Source organism: Balaenoptera borealis (assembly GCF_965194805.1).
Source record: "Balaenoptera borealis genome assembly, chromosome: X".
Classification (NCBI taxonomy): Eukaryota; Metazoa; Chordata; class Mammalia; order Artiodactyla; family Balaenopteridae; genus Balaenoptera; species Balaenoptera borealis.
In genome coordinates, this window is record NC_138881.1 from 63,366,312 (window position 1) to 63,385,454 (window position 19,143).

General features: G+C 36.9%; 1 protein-coding gene across 8 annotated transcripts in view; it reads right to left on the minus strand.

Annotated features, from left to right (window-relative positions):
- ZDHHC15 (zDHHC palmitoyltransferase 15) overlaps window positions 1-19,143 on the minus strand; it is a 126,566-nt gene that overhangs the window by 78,935 nt on the left and 28,488 nt on the right. The gene's annotated exons all lie outside the window — the stretch shown is intronic.

Sequence of the window (19,143 nt, forward strand, 5' to 3'; positions counted from 1 at the left end):
TGCAAGGCAGAAGTAGAGACACAGATGTAGAGAACAAATGTATGGACACCAAGGGGGGAAAGGGTGGGTGGGATGAATTGGGAGATTGGGATTGACATATATACAATAATGTGTGTAAAATAGATAACTAATGAGAATCTGCTGTATAGCACAGGGAACTCCACTTTCCTGTATAGTAGAAACTAACACAACATTGTAAAACAGCTATACCCCAATTTAAAAAAATTACCTCAAAATGTATCACATGGCTAAATGTAAATTTTAATTTTATTTTTCGTTGTATCAGTATACAAGAGTTATTGTTTTATTTTTATAAAAGTAATGCAAGTTCATTGTAGAATATATGGACATTACAGAAAAACATTAAGAAAAAAATCCTTCTAATCTTATTCATAAAGAGCCAGTACTATTTTGGTGTACAGTCTTTCCTTTCATTTGTATATATAATCATTCCTTTAATTTTCCATACTACTTTTTCACCTAATATTTTTTTCTTCCAGTTTTATTGAAGTATAATTGACATACAGCACAGTATAATTTTAAGGTGTACAGCATAATGATTTGAATTATATACATAAGGATATGATTACCACAATAAGTTTAGTGAACATCCATCATCTCATATAGATACAAAATAAAATTATTTGCCCATTTTAAATTTGGTTGTTTGTCTTTTTGTTGTTGAATTGTAAGAATCTTTTATGTATTCTGGATACTTGACACTTATCAGATATATAATTTGCAAATATTTTCCCCCTTCTTTGAGTGGTCTTCTCAATTTTTTTATAGTGTTGTTTGATGCACAAAAGTTTTAAATTTTGATAAAGTCTAATTTATCTGTTTTTCTTTTGTTTCTTTTGTTTTTAATGTCTTATCTAATAATCCATTACCAAATCCAGGGTCATTAAGATTTACCCCTAGGTTTTCTTTTAAGAGTTTAAGAGGTTTAAGTTTTACATTTTGGTGTTTGATCCATTTTTTTATTGTGATAAAATATACACAACATGTAGTTCAGCCATTTAAACTATTTTTAAGTGTATAGCTCAGTGGCATTAAGTACATTCACATTGTTGTGCAACCATCACCACCATCCATCCTAAATCCTTTTTTCATCTTTCCAAGCTGAAATTCTACACTCATTAAACAACTCCCTATACCTCTTCCCTCCAGCTCCAGGCAGACACCCTTTTACTTTCTGTCTCTGTTAATTTGACTACTCTAAGTACCTGGTGTAAGTGGAATCATACAGTATTTGCCTTTTTGTGACTGGCTTATTTCGCTTATCATAAAGTCCTCAAAGTTCATCCACGTGGTGGCATGTGTCAGTATCCTTCCTTTTGAAGGCTGAATAATATTCCATTGTATGTATATATTACATTTTGTTTATCCATTCATCTGTCAGTGGACATTTGGCTTGCATCCACCTTTTGGCTATTGTGAATAATGCTGCTGTGAACAAATACTGCCTTGAGACCCTGCTTTCAATTCTTTTGGGTACATACCAAGAAGTGTAATTACTGGATCATATGGTAGCTCTATTTTTAATTATTTGAGGAGATACCATACTATTTTCCATAGTGGCTGCACCATTTTATGCTCCCATCAACATCTCACGAGTGTTCCAGCTTCTCCACATTCTCGCCAACACTTGCCATTTTCTGCTTTTTTAAAAAAATAGTATCCATCCTAATGGATGTGAAGTGGTATTTCATTGTGGTTTTGATATGCATTTCTCTAATGATTAATGATGTTGAGCATCTTCTCATGTGTTTGTTGGTCATTTGGAAAAATGTCTACTCAAGTCCTTTGCCCGTTTAGAAATCAGATTGGTTTGTTTTCTGTTGTTGTATAGTTGTAAGAGTTCTTTTATATTCTGGATATTAACCCCTTATCAGATATATGATTTGTAAAAATTTTCTCCCATTCCACAGGTTGCCTTTTCAGTCAGTTTGTTGTGTTTTGATGCCTAGAACTTTAAATGTATTAATGTCATCCAATTTATTTTTACTTTAGTTTACTCTGTTTTTGGTGTCGTATCCAAGAAATCATTGCCAATCAATGTCATGAAATTTATTCCCTAGTTTTTCTTCTAAGTGTTTTCTAGTTTTAAAAACTATAGGTTTAGGTTTAGGTCTTTAATCCATTTGAGTTGATTTTTGTACATGGTATAAGGTAAGGGTCCAACTTCATTATTTTGCATGTGGGTATCTAGTTTTCCCAACACCATTTGTTGAAAAGACCCTCCTTTCCCCTTGAATGGTCTTGGTACACTTTTCAAAAATCATCTGACCATATATGTGAGGGTTTATTTTGGCCTCTTTATTCTATTCAATTAGTCTCTATGTCTGTATCACACTGTTTTGATTACTGTAGCTTTGTAGTAAGTTTAGAAATGAGGAAATGTGAGACCTCCAACTTTGTTCTTTTTCAAGATTGTTTTGGCTATTTGGAGTCTCTTGAGATTCCATATGAATTTTAGGATGGAATTTTCTATTTATGCAAAAAGTGTCATTGGGATTTTGATAGAGATTGCACTAAATCTGTAGACTAATTTGGATAGTAATGATATCCCTAACAATATTAACTCTTCCAATTAATGAACATGGGATGTCTTTCCATTTATTTGTATCTAACTTCATTCAGCAACTTTTTTTTAGTTTTCAGTACACAAGATTTTCACCTCCTTGGTTAAGTTTATTCCTAAGTATTTCATTCTTTTTCATGCTTTGTAAAGGTAGCTGTTTTCTTAATTTTTCTGATTGCTCATTGCTAGTGTATAGAAATGCAACTGATTACTGTTTGTTGATGTGTTAATTTTGCATCCTGCAATTTTGCTGAAATCATTTATTAGTTCTAACAGGATTTTTGGTGGAACCTTTAGAGTTGGATATAAGTAAGATCATGTTATCTGTGAACAGAGATAATTTTATGTCTTCCTGTCCAATTTGGATGCTTTTTATTTATTTATTTTTCTTGCCTACATGCACTGATTAGAAAAAGTGTTTCTCCATCTTCTTCTCTTATTTTTTGGAATAATTTGAGAAAGATTGGTGCTAATTCTTCTTTAAATGCTTGAGAGAATTTACTTGTGAAACTATCTGGTCCTGGGCTTTTATTTCTTGATAGGTTTTTGATTAATACAATCTTTTTACTTACTATAGGTATATTCAATTTTTAAAATTTCTTCTTGATTCAGTTTTACTAGTTAGTGTGTTTCTAGGAATTTGCCCATTTCATCTCGGTTATCTAATTTGTTGGCACACAATTATTCATGGTATTTTCTTGTAATCCTTTCTGTTTCTGTAAGGTCTATAGTAATGTCCTACTTTCATTTCTGATATTAGTAATTTGTGTCCTCTCTGTCTCCCTCTCTCTCTCTGTTGGTCAGTGTAGCTATAGGTTTGTCAATTTTGTAGATCTTTTCAAAGTCCCACTTTTGTTTTCTTAATTATCCCTATTGTTTTCTATTTAGTTTACCTCTGCTCTAATCCTTATTATTTACCTCTGCTATCTTTGGGGTCAGATTGCTCTTGATTTTCTGTTTCTTTAAGGTGTAAAGAATACTGAATTAATATATTACTCCTCTTTATACTGTAGGTGTTTATAGCTATAAATTTCCCCCGAGCACTGTTTTCTTGCATCCCATAATATTTGGAATGCTATTTTTCAATTTCATTCATTCACAGTATTTTCTAATTTCCTTTGTGGCTTCTTATTTAATTCATTGGTTGTTTAAGAGTGTGTTGTTCAATTCCACACATTCGTGAATTTATAATTTCCCTTTGGTTATTGATTTCCAGTTTCATTCCATTGAACTCAGAGAAGATTCTTTGTGTGGTTTCAATCATTTAAATTTATTAAGACTTCTTTTGTTACCAACCATATGGTCTATACTGGAGAATGTTCCATGTGCATATGAGAAGAATGTGTATTCTTCTATTTTGAGGTGGAGTGTTCCATACATGTGTGTTACATCTAATTGGTTTTTAGTGCTGTTAAATCCTGACTTTCCTTATTGATATTCTGTCTAGGTGTTCTATACATTATTGAAAATAGGGTATTGAAATCTCCAATTATTATTGTAGAGATGTGTATTTTTTCCTTCAGTTCTGTCATTTTTTCCCCCTATATTTTGGAGCTCTCTTGTTAGGTACATATATGTTTATAACTGTTACACAATTCTGCTCTGTTACTATGAGTCTGACTTTTTTTAAACATTCCATATATAAGTGAGATCATGTAGTATTTGTCTTTCTGTGTCTGGTTTATTTCACTTAGCATAATGTCCTCCAGTTACATCACATGGTGTTACAAATGGCAGGATTTCTTTATTTTTAAAAGCTGAATAATATTCTATTATATGTATATACCATATTTCTTTATCCATCTGTTTGTGAACAAATAGGTTATCTCCATATATTTATGACTGTGAATGCTGCAATGAATATAGGAGTGCAGGTATCTCTTTGAGATACATATTTCGTTTCCTCTGGATATATACCCAGAAGTGGGATTGATACAGTAGTTCTACTACTAATTTTCGAGGAACCACTGTACTGTTTTCCATAATGGCTATACCAATTTACATTCCCACAAACAGTGTATGAAGGTTCCCTTTCTCCACATCCTCACCAACACTTGTTACGTTTTGACTTTTTCATGATAGCCATCTGACAGCTGTGAGGTGGCACCTCATGTAGGTTTGGTTTGCATTTCCCTGATGATTAGTCAGGTTGAGCACCTTTTAATATACTTGTTGACCATGTGTATGTCTTCTTTTGAAAAACATCTATTCAGGTCCTTTGCCCATTTTTAAATGGGGATATTTGGCTTTTTGCTATTGAGTTGTAAGAGTTCCATATATATTTTAGATAATAACCCGTTTTCAGATATATGGTAATCAAATATTTTCTCCTATTCCATAGGTTGCCTTATCATTGTGCTGATTGTTTCCTCATGTGCAGAAATATTTTAGTTTGATATAATCCCACTTGTTTATTTTTGCTTTTGTTTGTATGTGCTTTGGTCTCAAATCCAAAAAATCATGCCAAGACCACTGTAAAGGAGTTTTCCTCTCTTCCCTTCTAGGACTTGTATGTTTTCAAGTCTTATATTTAAATCATTAATCCATTTTAAATTAATTTTTGTGAATGGTCTGAGATAAAGGTCCAATTTTATTCTTTTGCATGTGGATATGCAGTTTTCCCAGCAACGTTTATTGAAAGATATTATCATTTTCTCATTGTGTATTCATGGCAACTTTGTTGACAGTTGACTCCATATACATGAGTTTATTTCTAGGCTCTTAATTCTGTTCCATTGGTCTATGTGTCTGTTTTTATGCCAGTATCATACAGTTTAGATCACTATAGCTTTATAGTATAATTTGAAATCAGGGAGTGTGATGCTTCCTGCTTTCTTTTTCTTGCTCGATTGCCTTAACTACTTGGGATCTTCTGTGGTTACAAATGAACTTTAGGATTGTTTTTCCTATTTCAGTAAACAATGCCATTGGAACCTTGATAGGGGTTGCATTGAATCTATAGATGGCTTTGGATAGTATGGACATTTTAACAATATTAATTCTTCCAATCCATAAGCATGATATGGATTTATTTGTGCTTTCAATTTCTTTCATCATTGTTTTATAGCTTTACTTGTACAGATCTTTCACCTCTTTGGTTAAATTTATTCTTAAGTATTTTATTCTTTGTTTATGCTATTGTAAATGGGATTGCTTTCTTAATTTCTTTATTGGATAGCTTGTTTTTAGGGTATAAAAACACAACTGATTTTTTTTAATCTTGCAACTTTACAGAATTCATTTATTCTAAATTGTTTTTGGTGGAGTCTTTAGGATTTTCTATATATAACATTATGTCATCTGCAAATAAAAAAGTTAACTTCTTCCTTTCTGATTTGTATGCCTTTTATTTCCTTTTCTTGCCTAATTGTTCTAGCTAGGACTTCCAGTACTATGTTGAATGGAAGTTGTGAGAGTGGGCATCCTTGACTTGTTCCTGATATTGGAGGAAAATCTTTCAAATTTTCACCATTGAGTATGATATTCGCTACGGGCTTGTCATATATGGTCTTTATTATGTTGAGGTACATTTGTTCTATACTTAATTTGTTGAGAATTTTTATCATGAAAGAATGTTGGAATTTGTCATATGTTTTTTTCTGTATCTCTTGAGATGATTATATGATTTTTAAAATCTTTAATTTAAAAAATATGGTGTATCACATTTATTGATTTACATATGTCAAACCATCCTTGCATCCCAGGTATAAATCCCACTTGGCTGTGGTGAATGATCCTTTTATTATGCTGTTGAATTTGGTTTGATAGTATTTTGTTAAGGATTTTATATCTATGTTGTTTGGGGATATTGGCCTAATTTCTTTCCTTGTAGTGTCCTTGTCCGGCTTTGGTATCATGGTAATACTGTCTTTGTAAATGTTTTGAAGCATACTAAATTTTTTTGGAAGAATGTGAGAAGGTTTGGTATAAATCCTTCTTTAAATGTTTGACAGAATTCACAAGTGAATCCATCTGGCCCTGGACTTCTATTTGTTTGGAAGTTTTTTTTTTTTTTTATTACTGATTCAAAATACTTGTTACTGATTTGTTCAGATTATTTATTTCTTCATGTTTCAGTCTTGGAAGGTGGCATATTTCTAGGAATATCCACTTATTCTAGGTTATCCGATTTATTAATTGTTCATATTAATTGTTTATTAATTGTTCATTTATTAATTGCTATTATGATCCTTTGTATTTTTGTGGCATCACTCATAACATCTATTTTTAAAGTTTATTTACTTGAGTCTTCTCTCTTTTCTGCTTCTAGTAAGTGTAGCTAAAGGTCTGTCAATTTTTTTTATCTTTGCAAAAAACCAGATCTTTGTTTCTCAGATCTTTTCTATTGTTTTTCTAGTTTTTATTTCATTTATTTCTGCTCTGATATTTGTTATTTCCTTCCTTCTGTTTATTTTGGGCTTAGTTTCTTCTTCTTTTTCTAGTTCTTTGAGATGAAAACTTAGGTTGTTTATTTGAGATATTTCTTTTTTCTCAATGTAGGCATTAATTGTTATAAACTTCCCTCTTAGAACTGCTTTTGCTGCATCACATAAGTTTTGGTATATTGTAACTCCATTTTCATTTTTGTCAACATATGTTTTGATTTCTCTCTTGATTTCTTTGATTTCTCTCTTGATTTCTTCTTGACCCATAGGTTGTCCAGGAGGGTGTTGTTTAATTTCCACATATGTGTGAGTTTTCCAGTTTCCCTGTTTTATTGATTTCTAGGTTCATACAATTATATTAGACAATATCATTGATGTAATTCAATTTTCTTAAATTTTAAGACTTGTTTTTTGGCCTAACATATGATCTATCCCAGAGAAAGTTCCGTATGTGCTTGAAAAGAATATGAATTCTACTGCTGTTGTGTAGAATGTTCTGTGTATATCTGTTGGGTACATTTGGTCTACTGAATTATTCATATTTGCTTTTTCGTTATTACTTTTCAGTCTAGATGATCTATCCATTGATAAAATTGGGATATTGAAGTCCTCTATTATTATTTAATTTAATTAATTAATTTTTATTTTTTATTTTTTTTAACATCTTTATTGGAGTTTAATAGCTTTAGTATGGTGTGTTAGTTTCTGCTTTCTAACAAAGTGAATCAGCTATACATATACATATATCCCCACAACTCTTCCCTCTTGCATCTCCCTCCCACCCACCCTACCTACCTCACCCCTCTAGGTGGTCACAAAGCACTGAGCCGATCTCCCTGTGCTATACAGCTGCTTCCCACCAGCTACCTATTTTACATGTGGTAGTGTATATATGTCCATGCCACTCTCTCACTTTGTCCCAGCTTACCCTTCCCCCTCCCCATGTCCTCAAGTCCATTCTCTAGTAGGTCTGTGTCTTTAATCCCATCTTGACACTAGGTTCTTCATAACCATATTTTTTTTAGATTCTATATATATGTGTTAGCATATGGTATTTGTTTTTCTCTTTCTGACTTACTTCACTCTGTATGACACACTCTAGGTCCATCCACCTCACTACAAATAACTCAATTTCATTTCTTTCTATGGCTGAGTAATATTCCACTGTATATATGTGCTACATCTTCTTTATCCATTCATCTGTCAGTGGACACTTAGGTTGCTTCCAAGTCCTGGCTATGGTAAATAGAGCTGCAATGAACATTGTGGTTCATGACTCTTTTTGAATTATGGTTTTCTCAGGATATATGCCCAGTAGTGGGATTGCTGGGTGGTATGGTAGTTCAATTTTTAGTTTTTTAAGGAAACTCCATACGGTTCTCCATAGTGGCTGTATCAATTTACATTCCCACCAACAGTGCAAGAGGGTTCCCATTTCTCCACACCCTCTCCAGCATTTACTGCCTGTAGATTTTTTGATGATGGCCATTCTGACCAGTGAGAGATGATATCTCATTGTACTTTTGATTTGCATTTCTCTAATGATTAATGATGCTGAGAATTCTTTCATGTGTTTGTTGGCAATCGGCATATCGTCTTGGAGAAGTGTCTATTTAGGTCTTCTGCCCATTTTTGGATTGGGTTGCTTGTTTTTTTGATATTGAGCTGCATGAGGTGCTTGTAAATTTTGGAGATTAATCCTCTGTCACTTGCTTCATTTGCAAATATTTTCTCCCATTCTGAGGGTTGTCTTTTCGTCTAGTTTATGGTTTCCTTTGCTGTGAAAAAGTTTTTAAGTTTCATTAGGTCCCACTTGATTATTTGTGTTTTTATTTCCATTTCTCTAAGAGCTGGGTCAAAAAGGATCTTGCTGTGATTTATGTCATAGAGTGTTCTGCCTATGTTTTCCTCTAAGAGTTTGATAGTGTCTGGTCTTACATTTAGGTCTTTAATCCATTTTGAGTTTAGTATTGTGTATGATGTTAGGGAGTGTTCTATTTCATTCTTTTACATGTAGATTTCCAGTTTTCCCAGCACCACTTATTGAAGAGGCTGTCTTTTCTCCATTGTATATTCTTGCCTCCTTTATCAAAGATAAGGTGACTTTATGTGCATGGGTTCATCTCTGGGCTTTCTATCCTGTTCCATGGATATATATTTCTGTTTTTGTGCCAGTACCATACTGTCTTGATTACTGTAGCTTTGTAGTATAGTCTGAAGTCAGGGAGCCTGATTCCTCCAGCTTCGTTTTTCTTTCTCGAGATTGCTTTGGTTATTCGGGGTCTTTTGTGTTTCCATACAATTTGAGAAATTGTTTGTTCTAGTTCTGTGAAAAATGACAGTGGCAGTTTGATAGGGATTGCATTGAATCTGTATATTGCTTTGGGTAGTCATTTTCACAATGTTGATTCTTCCAATCCAAGAACATGGTATATCTCTCCATCTATTTGTATCATCTTTAATTTCTTTCATCAGTGTCTTATAATTTTCTGCATACAGGTCTTTTGTCTCCTTAGGTAGGTTTATTCCTAGGTATTTTATTCTTTTAGTTGCAATGGTGAACGGGAGTGTTTTCTTAATTTCACTTTCAGATTTTTCATCATTAGTGTATAGGAATGAAAGAGATTTCTGTGCATTAATTTTGTATCCTGCTACTTTATCAAATTCATTGATTAGCTCTGGTAGTTTCCTGGTAGCATCTTTAGGATTCTCTATGTATAGTATCATGGCATCTGCAAACAGTGACAGCTTTATTTCTTCTTTTTCAATTTGGATTCCTTTTATTTCTTTTTCTTCTCTGATTACTGTGGCTAAAACTTCCAATACTGTGTTGAATAATATTGGTGAGAGTGGGCAACCTTGTCTTCTTCCTGATCTTAGTGGAAATGCTTTCAGATTTTCCCCATTGAGGACAATGTTGGCTGTGGGTTTGTCATATCTGGCCTTTATTATGCTGAGGTAAGTTCCCTCTATGCCTACTTTCTGGAGGGTTTTTATAATAAATGGGTGTTGAATTTTGTCGAAAGCTTTCTCTGTATCTAGTGAGATGATCATATGGTTTTTCTCCTTCAGTTTGTTAATATGGTGTATCACATTGATTGATTTGCATATATTGAAGAATCCTTGCATTCCTGGGATAAACCACACTTGATCATGGTGTATGATCCTCTTAATGTGTTGTTGGATTCTGTTTGCTAGTATTTTGTTGAGGATTTTTGCAAAATATTTTGCATATTGGCCTGTAGTTTTCTTTCTTTGTGACATCTTTGTCTGGTTTTGGTATTCGGGTGATGGTGGCCTCGTAGAATGAGCTTGGGACTGTTCCTCCCTCTGCTATATTTTGGAAGAGTTTGTGAAGGAGAGGTGTTAGCTCTTCTCTAAATGTTTGATAGAATTCGACTGTGAAGCTATCTGGTCCTGGGCTTTTGTTTGTTGGAAGATTTTTAATCACAGCTTCAATTTCAGTGCTTGTGATTGGTCTGTGCATATTTTCTATTTCTTCCTGCTTCAGTCTCAGAAGGTTGTGCATTTCTATGAAGTTGTCCATTTCTTCCAGGTTGTCCAATTTGTTGGCATAGAGTTGCTTGTAGTAATCTCTCATGCTCCTTTGTATTTCTGCAGTGTCAGGTGTTACTTCTCCTTTTTCTTTTCTAATTCAATTGATTTGAGTCGTCTCTCTTTTTTTCTTGATGAGTCTGGTTAATGGTTTATCAATCTTGTTTATCTTCTCAAAGAACCAGCTTTTAGCTTTATTGATCTTTGCTATCATTTCCTTCATATCTTTTTCATTTATTTCTCATCTGACCTTTATGATTTCTTTCCTTCTGCTAACTTTCGGGTTTTTTTGTTCTTCTTTCTCTAATTGCTTTAGGTGTAAGGTTAGGTTGTTTATTTGAGATGTTTCTTGTTTCTTAAGGTAGGATTGTATTGCTATAAACTTTCTTCTTAGAACAGCTTTTGCTGCATCCCATAGGCTTTGGGTTGTCGTGTTTCCATTGTCATTTGTTTCTAAGTATTTTTTGATTTCCTCTTTGATTTCTTCCGTGATCTCTTGGTTATTAACTAGTGCATTGTCCATGTGTTTGTATTTTTTACAGACTTTTTCCTGTAATTGATATCTAGTCTCAAAACGTTGTGGTCAGAAAACATACTTGATAAGGTTTCAATTTTCTTAAATATACCAAGGCTTGATGTGTGACCCAAGATATGATCTACCCTGGAGAATGTTCCATGAGCAGTTGAGAAAAATGTGTATTCTGTTGTTTTTGGATGGAATGTCCTATATATATGAATTAAGTCCATCTTGTTTAATGCATCATTTAAAGCTTGTTTCCTTATTTATTTTCATTTTTGATTATCTATCCGTTGGTGACAGTGGGGTGTTAAAGTCCCCTACTATGATTGTGTTACTGTCGATTTCCCCTTTCATGGCTGTTAGTATTCGTTTTATGTATTGAGGTGCTCCTATGTTCAGTGCATAAATATTTACAATTGTTATATCTGCTTCTTGGATTGATCCCTTGATCATTATATAGTGTCCTTCTTTGTCTCTTATAATAGTCTGTTTTAAAGTCTATTTTGTCTGATATGAGAAATGCTACTCCAGGTTTCTTTTGATTTCCATTTGCAAGGAATATCTTTTCCCATCCCCTCACTTTCAGTCTGTATGTGTCCCTAGGTCTGAAGTGGGTCTCTTGTAGACAGCATATATACGGGTCTTGTTTTTGTATCCATTCAGCCAGTGTATGTCTTTTGGTTGGAGCATTTAATCCATTTACATTTAAGGTAATTATCGATATGTATGTTCCTATTACCATTTTCTTAATTGTTCTGGGTTTGTTATTGCAGGTCTTTTTCTTCTCTTGTGTTTCCCGCCTAGAGAAATTGTTTTAGCATTTGTTGTAAAGCTGGTTTGGTGCTGCTGAATTCTCCTAGCTTTTGTTTGTCTGTAAAGGTTTTAATTTCTCCATCGAATCTGAATGAGATCCTTGCTGGGTAGAGTTATCTTGGTTGTAGGTTTTTCCTTCATCACTTTAAATATGTGTGCCACTCCCTTCTGGCTTGCAGAGTTTCTGCTGATAGATCAGCTGTTAACCTTATGGGGATTCCCTTGTATGTTATTTGCTGTTTTTCCCTTGCTGCTTTTAATAAATTTTTTGTATTTAATTTTTGATAGTTTGATTAATATGTGCCTTAGCGTGTTTATCCTTGGATTTATCCTGTATGTGACTCTCTGTGCTTCCTGGACTTGATTAACTATTTCCTTTCCTATGTTAGGGACGTTTTCAACTATAATCTCTTCAAATATTTTCTCAGGCCCTTTCTTTTTCTCTTCTTCTTCTGCGACCCCTATAATTCAAATGTAGGTGTGTTTAATGTCCCAGAGGTCTCCGAGACTGTCCTCAATTCTTTTCATTCTTTTTTCTTTATTCTGCCCTGCAGTAGTTATTTCCACTATTTTAGCTTCCAGATCACTTATCCCTTCTTCTGCCTCAGTTATTCTGCTATTGATTCCTTCTAGAGAATTTTTTATTTCTTTTATTGTGTTGTTCATCATTGTTGTTTGCTCTTTAGTTCTTCTAGGTCCTGGTTAAACGTTTCTTGTATTTTTTCCATTCTATTTCCAAGACATTGGATTATCTTTACTATCATTATTCTGAATTTTCAGGTAGACTGCCTATTTCCTCTTCATTTGTTAGGTTTGGTGGGATTTTACCTTGCTCCTTCATCTGCTGTGTTTTTCTCTGTCTTCTAATTTTGCTTAACTTACTGTGTTTGGGGTCTCCTATTTTCAGGCTGCAGGTTCATAGTTCCCATTGTTTTTGGTGTTTGCCCCCAGTGGCTAAGGTTGGTTCAGTGGGTTGTGTAGGCTTCCTGGTGGAGGGGACTAATGCCTGTATTCTGGTGGATGAGGCTGGATTTTGTCTTTCCTGTGGGCAGGTCCACGTCTGGTGGTGTGTTTTGCGGTGTCTGTGACCTTATCATGATTTTAGGCAGCCTCTCAGCTGATGGGTGGTGTTGTGTTCATGTCTTTCTAGTTGTTTGGCATAGGGTGTCCAGCACTGTAGCTTGCTGGTCGTTGAGTGCAGCTGGGTCTTGGCATTCATATGGAGATCTCTGGGAGATTTTCATCACTTGATATTACATGGAGCTGGGAGGTCTCTGGTGGACCAATGTCCTGAACTTGGCTCTGCCACCTCAGAGGTACAGTCCTGACTCCTGGCCAGAGCCCCAAGATCCTTTCATCCACACGGCTCAGAATAAAAGGGAGAAGAAAAGAAAGAAAGAGAGAAAAAGATAAAATGAAAAGGAATGAAATGAAATAAAATAGTTATTAAAATAAAAAATAAAAAATAATTATTGAAAAATTTTTTAAAGTAATAAAAAAAAGAAAGAAAGAAGAGAGCAACCAATCCAAAAAAGAAATCCACCAATGATAACAAGTGCTAAAAAGTATACTAAGAAAATCCGAAAAAAAAAAGAAAACGGACAGACAGCACCCTAGGACAAATGGTAAAAGCAAAGCTATACAGAAAAAATCACACACAGAAGCATACACATACACACTCACAAAAAGAGAGAAAGGGGGAAAATATATATATATCGTTGCTCCCAAAGTCCACCTCCTTAATTTGGGATGATTCATTGTCTATTCAGTTATTCCACTGATGCAGGTACATCAAGTTGATTGTGGAGATTAAATCTGCTGCTCCTGAGGCTGCTGAGAGAGATTTCCCTTTCTCTTCTTTGTTCGCACAGCTCACAGGGTTCAGCTTTGGATTTGACCCCGCCTCTGCGTGTAGGTCGCCTGAGGTTGTCTGTTCTTTGCTCAGACAGGACGGCGTAAAAGTAGCAGCTGATTCAGGGGCTGTAGCTCACTCAGGTCATGGGGAGGGAGGGGTACGGTATGCGGGGCGAGCCTGCGGCAGCAGAGGCCAGCATGATGTTGCACCAGCCTGAGGCGTGCCATGTTTTCTCCCGGGGAAGTTGTCCCTGGATCACGGGACCCTGGCAGTGGCGGGCTGCACAGGCTCCCGGGAGGGGAGGTGTGGATAGTGACTTGTGCTTGCACACAGGCTTCTTGGTGGCTACAGCAGTAGCCTTAGCGTCTCATGCCCGTCTCTGGGGTCCGCACTGATAGTCGTGGCTCGCACCCATCTCTGGAGCTCCTGTAAGCGGCACTCTTAATCCCCTCTCCTCGCGCACCAGAAAACAAAGAGGCAAGAAAATGTCTCTTGCCTCTTAGGCAGGTCCAGACTTTTTCCCAGACTCCCTCCCAGCTAGCTGTGGCACAGTAGCCCCCTTCAGGCTGTGTTCACACAGCCAACCCCAGTCCTCTCCCTGGGATTCAACTGAAGCCGGAGCCTCACCTCGCAACCCCCACCCATCCCGGCGGGTGAGCACACAAGCGTCTCGGGCTGGTGAGTGCTGCTCGGCACCGATCCTCTGTGCGGGAATCTCTCCGCTTTGCCCTCCGCACCCCTGTTGCTGCGCTCTCCTCCGTGGCTCCGAAGCTTCCCTCCTCCTCCACCTGCAGTCTCCGCCCGCGAAGGGGTTTCCTAGTGTTTGGAAACCTTTCCTCCTTCACAGCTCCCTCCTACTGGTTCAGCTCCTGTCCCTATTCTTTTGTCTTTTTTTCTTTTTTCTTTTTCCCTACCCAGGTGGGGAGTTTCTTGCCTTTTGGGAGGTCTGAGGTCTTCTGCCAGCGTTCAGTAGGTGTTCTGTAGGGGTTGTTCCACATGTAGATATATTTCTGATGTATTTGTGGGGAGGAAGGTGATCTCCACATCCTACTCTTCCGCCATCTTGAAGCTCCTCTCCTCTATTATTATTTTATTCTCTGTATTCCTCCCTTCAGTGTTGTTAATATGTGCTTGATATATTTAGATGCTTTAATGTTAGGTGCATATATATTTACAACTGTCATATCCTCTTGATGAATTTACCTTTTTAGCATTATATAATGATCTACTTTGTCTCCACTTACGGTTTTTGACTTAAAGTCTATTTGTCTGATATATTGTAGCTATCCTTGATCTCTTTTGGTTTCCATTTGCATGGAATATCTTTTTCCATCCCTTCACTTTAAGCTTATATGTATCCTTAAATCTTAAGTGATTCTCTTATAGGCATGTAAATGTGTCTTGCTTTTTTTTTTATCGATTCAGCTACTTTATGTCTTTTGATTGGAGAATTTAACCAATTAACATTAGAAGTAATAATTGATAGGTAAGGATGCACTATACAAGTTTGTTAATTGTTTTCTGGCTGTTTTGTAGTTCCTTTGTTCCGCCTAAGTGTTTTCCTTTGTGGTTTGATTTTCTGTAGTAGTGTACTTTTATTTCCTTTTCTTTATCTTTTGTGTATCTGCTAGAGGTTTTTGGGGGGGGTTACCATGGAGCTTACATAAAACATCTTATATTTGTAACATTCTATTTGAAGCTGGTAAGAAGTGAACTTCCACTGCATACATAAACACTATCGTATTACTTTCTCCCCAACATTTTATGCATTTGATTTCACAATTTACATCACTTTATAGTGTATCCATTAAAAATATTTTACTCATAGTTATTTTTAATACTTTGTTTTTTAATCTTTATACCAGAGTTAAAAGTGATTTACACACCACCATTACAGTATTTCAGTATTTTGAATTGTTCTATATATTAACCATTACCAGTGCATTTTTTTTTTTACTTTCATAGGTTTTCACATTACTAATTGTCATCTTTTCATTTCATCTTCAACATTTCTTGTAAGGCAGTTCTCCTAGGGATGAACTCCTTCAGGTTTTGTTTGGTGGAAAACTAACTCTCCTTCATTTCTGAAGGATGGCTTTGCTGGGTAAGACAACCTTGGTAAAAATGCTTGTAGTTTTTTCTACAAGCATTTTTAATATATCATTCCACTCTGTCCTGGCCTGCAAGGTTTCTTCTGAGAAATCCACTGATGGCCTTATGCAGTTTCCCTTGTGATTGACCACTCTTTCTCTCTTTCTGCTTTCAAAACTCCTTGTCTTTGACTTTTGAAAGTTTGATTATAATATGTCCTGGTAAAGTCCTCTTTTGGTTGAAACTGGGGACTTTTGAGCTTCATGTGCCTGGATATCCATATCTCTCCCCAAATTTGGGAAATTTTCAGCCATTATTTATTTAAATAAGCTTTCTGCCCCTTTCTCTCTTCTCCTTTTATCCCCATAATGCATATATTCTTATGCTTGATGGTGTCCCATAAGTCCCATGAACTGTCTTCACCCTTTCATTCTTTTTTCTTTTTGTTCCTCTAACTGGATAATTTCATATCACCTATCCTTGAGTTTTCAGGCTCTTTCTTCCGCTTCATCAATTCTGTTGTTGATGCTCTCTATATTATTTTTCCTTTCATTCATTGTATTTTTCAGCTCCAGAATTGTTTTTGTTCTTTTTTTTAATGGTTTATCTCTATTTGTTTAACTTCTTGTTTTGTTCCTGATTTCGTTGAGTTGTCTATCTGTGTTCTCTTGTAAATTGCCAGGTTCCTTAAAATAATTATTTTGATTTCTTTAATAGATCTCCATTTCTTTGCAGTTGCTTACCGGAATATTGTGCTCCTTTGGTGGTGTTATTTTTCCTTGAGTGTTTGCATTTCTTGTATCATTGCATGGATGTGTTCACATTTGATGTAGCAATCACTTCTTACAGAATTTATGGACTGGTTTCAGTGGGGAAAGCCCTTCATCTATTGGTGGGTACAAGGCTGCCATCTGGGTGGGATGAAGCAGTTCTTACTCCAGGGAAGGTGCAGTGGTGTAGTCTCTGTGCAGCTCTGTCAGCTGTCATCAGCATCAGCAAAGACTGAAGGAGACGCTGGTGGCCAAGGCTGTGGGTGTCTGCAGAAGAAGTGTGGGCTGTTGAGGTCTTCAGTGGTAAAGGCTTCTGGGGTCATCCTGATACCTTTTTCTAGCATGGTGGAAGTCATGGCTGAGGGGATCCTTCAAGGCCCTGGGTCCAGTTTGTGGACACACTGTGGTTGTGTCTATGTTTGATGCATGGGTGCCTATGGAGAAGCCATGGAGACAGAGTCTGGAATGGAGGCACGTGTGAAGCCACTGGAGTGGCTCAGGGGTCTAGGGAGGTGGTGGTGTTAGTGCCTGGGGCACAGGCACCCCCACTGCAGTGTTGGTAATGGTGAGCAAGGTGCATGCACTTGCAGAGCAGATATGGAGCTATGGTCTGGATAGCAGTCATGCGTGGTGCATGGATAAGCCTGCTACAGTAGTGGCTTGGGTGTCCCATGTTTGAGCACTTGTGAAGCAGCTAGTGGACCTGGGTTCTAGAGGGCAGGTACACCCACTGCAGCAGTGCTCTGGTTTCTGTGGTGCGGGCACTTGCAGATTGGCCAGGGATACAGGGTTCAGAGCATGTGCTCATGGAGTGATAGTGTCTCCAGTGTCTGGGGCATGGGATACCCTGCAGTGTCAGTGGCTCTGGTGTCTGAGTTATTGATGTATGTGAAGTGGCCATGGAGCCAGTTTCTGCAGCATGGGCATGCATGGAGTCTGGTGGCAGGTGCTGGGGTCAGGTGGTAGGTACACATGGAGTGGCCATAGGTCTGGTGTCTAGGGCAAGCACAGTGTTGGGGGGGGTGGCAGCCCTGGTACTGAGGCAGCACAACAGCAGCTTCTTCTTGTAGAGAAGTCTCAGCAGTGTCTCACTCCCTGGGGAGTCTGTGGCAATGCTGGCTGTTGGTTACTTCAGTGGCAAAATCTGACAGTATCCTCTACAGAGCAGGCTGCTGGGGTCCACACCAACAAACACTATAGGGTCCTCTGCTGTTAAAGCTGTGGAAATTCATGTCTGTCATGGGAGCTGTTGAGATCCTCAGAAGCAAAATTTGCCAGGATCCTCCACAGAGCAGGCCAGTGGGGACTGCATGGGCATCTGCTGCAGGGCTGATACTGATAGCCTCTGCCCTGCTTCTTTGTTCTTAGCCCTCTTCAGATGTCTCTGTCATGCTGATTTCCCCAGCAATCCTTTCTGTGTGGTTATTCTCCATTTTTTTTTCCCACTGTGTTGCTGCAGGCTCTTAATTAGACACTTGAGCCCCTCCAGGGATATTTTCATTTCTGTATAGCTGTCTGTTGTTTTTTTGTGGAGGGGCAGGGATAGAGGCTGGTATCTTCTACTCTGCCATCTTTCTGACATCATTCAGTTGGTCTTTTTCTTCTTTGTGTCTTGTAATAGTTTTTGGCTTAAAGCCTCTTCGTGTGATATTAGTATATCTACCCTTGCTCTCTTTTGATTACTATTTGCTTGGAATAACTTTTTCCATCCTTTCACTTTCAACCTATTTATGTCTTTGGCTCTCGAGTGAGTCATTTGTAGACAGCATAAAGATAGATGATAATGTTTATCCATTATGCCAACATCTGCCTTTTTTTTTTTTCTTCTTCTTTTTTTTTAAGAGCTTCATGGGCTTTTTTTTTGGATGCTTATGGGCAGGCTGTAAAGAGTATCAGGATCCTTTCTATTCTGTTTTTTTTTTAAAGATTTTTTATTTATTGATTGATTGATTGCTATGTTGGGTCTTCGTTTCTGTGCTAGGGCTTTCTCTAGTTGCAGCAAGTGGGGGCCACTCTTCATCGCCGTGCGTGGGCCTCTCACTATCATGGCCTCTCTTGTTGCGGAGCACAGGCTCCAGACGCGCAGGCTCAGCAGTTGTGGCTCACGGGCCCAGCTGCTCCGCGGCACGTGGGATCCTCCCAGACCAGGGCTCAAACCCATGTCCCCTGCATTAGCAGGCAGACTCTCAACCACTGCGCCACCAGGGAAGCCCAACGTCTGCCTTTTAATTGGATAGTTTAATCCATTTATATTTCAAATAATTACTCATAAGGAAGAACTTCTGCCATTTTCTATATATCCTATATCTCATGTTCCTCAGTTCTTGCATTACTACCTTCCTTTGTGTTTTTTAAAACTTTTATTTGAATATAATTGATTTACAATGTTGTGTTAGTTTCAGGTGTACAGCAAAGTGATTCAGTTATACATATACATATATTCATTCTTTCTTTTTTCATATAGGTTATCACAGAATATTGAGTAGAGTTCCCTGTGCTATACAGTAGGTCCTTGTTGGTTATCTTATATGTAGTAGTGTGTGTATGTTCATCCCAAGCTCCTGATTTAT